The sequence below is a fragment of the Myotis brandtii genome, unplaced genomic scaffold (genome assembly GCF_000412655.1).
Source record: "Myotis brandtii unplaced genomic scaffold, ASM41265v1 scaffold707, whole genome shotgun sequence".
Classification (NCBI taxonomy): Eukaryota; Metazoa; Chordata; class Mammalia; order Chiroptera; family Vespertilionidae; genus Myotis; species Myotis brandtii.
Genome location: NW_005370773.1, coordinates 193,641 through 196,624, shown reverse-complemented (window position 1 = coordinate 196,624; position 2,984 = coordinate 193,641).

Below are 2,984 nucleotides of genomic sequence, written 5' to 3'. Positions count from 1 at the left end.
CTTTCACAGGGGTCGCCTAAGACCATCCTGCATATCAGATATTTACATTACGATTCATAACAGTAGCAACATTACAGTTATGAAGTAGCAACGAAAATAATTTTATGGTTGGGTCACAACCTGAGGAACTGTATATAAAGGGCCAGAAGGTTGAGAACCACTGCCTTAGACAAACAGAATGTGACTGGGGGGTGGCGGGGGGCAGGCCTGGGAGGCAGATGGTCACTGAGGGCTTCAGGAGTCAAGAAAGAGGATGACAGGATGCGTGAAGGAAGAATCTTTGAGGCCGAAGGGGGTGCTCTCCTTCCCCAGGGGGTCGAAGAGATAGGGTCTGAGCTGATCAGCTGGGCCACACATTGCCAGAGGACATGACTGGGGCCCAGAGCCAGCAAGGAGATGGCAAAGTCCACCTGGGAAGACCACTCATGAGCTTGCCTCACAAAACATGGTTCTCGCCTTTGCCATTACCAATAACACTCATTGAAAACCTGCCCCAAACTCAGGTTTCCAATCACAGTCACTTGCTGCTGCTCACGCCTCTACGGGGCTGGACGTTCATTGGTCCCGCTCAGGGTGCTCGGCCTCAGCCTGCTGACATTGGGGGCCGGATCATTCTTTGTCATGGGGGCCGTTTTGTGCACGTAGGATGCTCAGCAGCACCCCTGACCTCTACCGACCAGCTGCCCATGGCACCCTCCTCCTAGTTGTGACAAGAACTACCTCCGGACATTGCCATGTGTTCCCTGGCGACCAACTCACTTTCAGTGGAGAACCTCTGTCCAGGCTGAGCTTGGGCCAGGTTCATCTGGGTGTGGGTCTGAGCTGCGGGCTGGGTCCCGGGCTCCTCCACGTGTGTCCCATCCTTCCAGGGCCAGCTGGTTCCCTGGGGCATGTTCTTATGGTGACTGCAGAGCAAGCCCAACGACACAGCACATTTCCAACCTTTGATCACGTCACAACAGCTAATATCCCTTTTGGGCAAAATATGTCACATGACCACACTCAGCACTGAGGGGGTAAGGAAGCATACCGCACCACGATGAAAGGGAGAGGGGAGGGGATATTTCTGGAATAATGATTCAAACTATCCCAGCCATCAGCACCATAACTGCTTTAAAATTACCTTAGACTGAGAAGTTCTTTACCTTTTATCAAAAATTATGCTAGAGGAGACCCAGATGCAACAAGCAGGGGGTGGACACGCCCACGGGACAGGAGAACACGGATTATATTGGGGAGCTTCCTCCGGCAGGAGGAGGGAGCTGCATCTTTATCCTCAAATCCACGCACAGTGGCGCTCCCCTCCAAAGAGGGCAGTGGGGCTGCAGTGGAGAGAAAAATACTAGCTTGGAACCAGAAGTCCTGAGTTCTAGTGCTTTCTTGCCTAGCTGTTTGATTTCAAGCAAGTCCCCTGACTTCATTAAGACTTTGGTTTCCTAGCTACAAAATGGGGCTACATCAGTTGCTACCCAATAGTGAATGTGAGGGTAAATTACATAATGCACATAAAGTACATGTGGTTGGTAATCTCCACGATGACCCCGTCCGTTCCTTCCCTCCTGTACACACATGCTTTTCCTCTCATGAGAGATGGGGTCTCATTCCCCTGCCCTTGGGTCCAGGCCGGCCTCAGTGACTGCTTGACCAAAAGAACACAGCGGAAGTGATGTCCTGGGACTTCCGAAATCCTGCAACTTCTGCTTGGATCTTCTAGAACACCTGCTCTTGAGATGCTTCTTCTCAGCACCCAGCTCCTTAAGAAGCCCAAGCCATGTGGAGAGGCCACGTGTCGTCACTCTGCTTGACAACCCACCTGAGCTCACAGCTGACCGCCAGCCAGAGGAGGCGTCCTGGACGTTTGTCAGTAGACCGCTCAGATGCTTACAACCGCAGCTGGTATTCGACCTCAACTGCATGAGCGATGCTGGGTAAGCCCGTCACCCCGTGGGGCCGTGAAAAGTAATACATTACTGGTTCAAGTGGTTAAGTTTTGGGGCATTTGTTACACAGCAATGGCTAACTGGTAAGGTTTGTGCTTCTGGGAGGTATTCTTTGAGGTCCAGATCCCACACATACACCTCAGGGAGATCACACCATCCAGCCCCTCAGTCGTTGTCGTGAACAACTGTGGTTTACACCACCCAGTAGACATTGTCTCTTGTTCTGATAAGACAGCATCTGATTTTGCGTTGGAGGAACCACCTGTCCTTGTATGTGGTTTGGGAAGGGGTGCCCATATAGAGCTGCCATTTTTAGCAAATAAAAATACAGGCTATCCAGTCAAATTTGAATTTCAGATACATAATGAATATGTTTTAGTGTAAGTATGTCCCCTGCAATATCTGAACTTTAAATTTAACTGGGCATCCTGCATTTTGTGTTACGGGAGCAAGGCTACTCCTACACCGAGCCCCAGGACTGGAGACAAGCTCCATTAAGCTGATGATAATGTACTGTGTCGCCTTAGCCATGGTCAGCGAATCACTCCAAAATGGCAATGCGGGGGGCTCCCAGGATGTGTATGGAAACTACTCAAGGGGCCTCTGTTTTGAGGATTGGGTGCTGTGCTGACGTGACGCCTGGGCCTGCCAGAACCTGAGGGTCGAGATAGCTCAGAGGAAGCAGACCCAAAAGAGGGAGCATAATGGTCCTGTTCGTGCCTGAAGCTGCTCCCAGGCAGAAACACTAAGAGCCAGAGCACACATGCACCACGTACCCCTCCCACTTCTGGAGTGACCTTGGAGCCCATGTTGAGGTGAAGCTTCCATGAGCTGGGTCCCTGGAAGCCCACCATGAGCAGAGGTCCCACACCTGGAGGACACGTAGCATAAACAATAAACAGACCTCTGCTGTGCAGGCCATTGACGCTGGGGCTGTTTGTTACTGCAGCACAACCCAGCCTATTCCGTCTGCCTGAATCAGAGTGAGAACTCCCCACATGGAGAAGGTGAGCTGCAATGCTGCCATAAGGCAAGCGTTTTAGT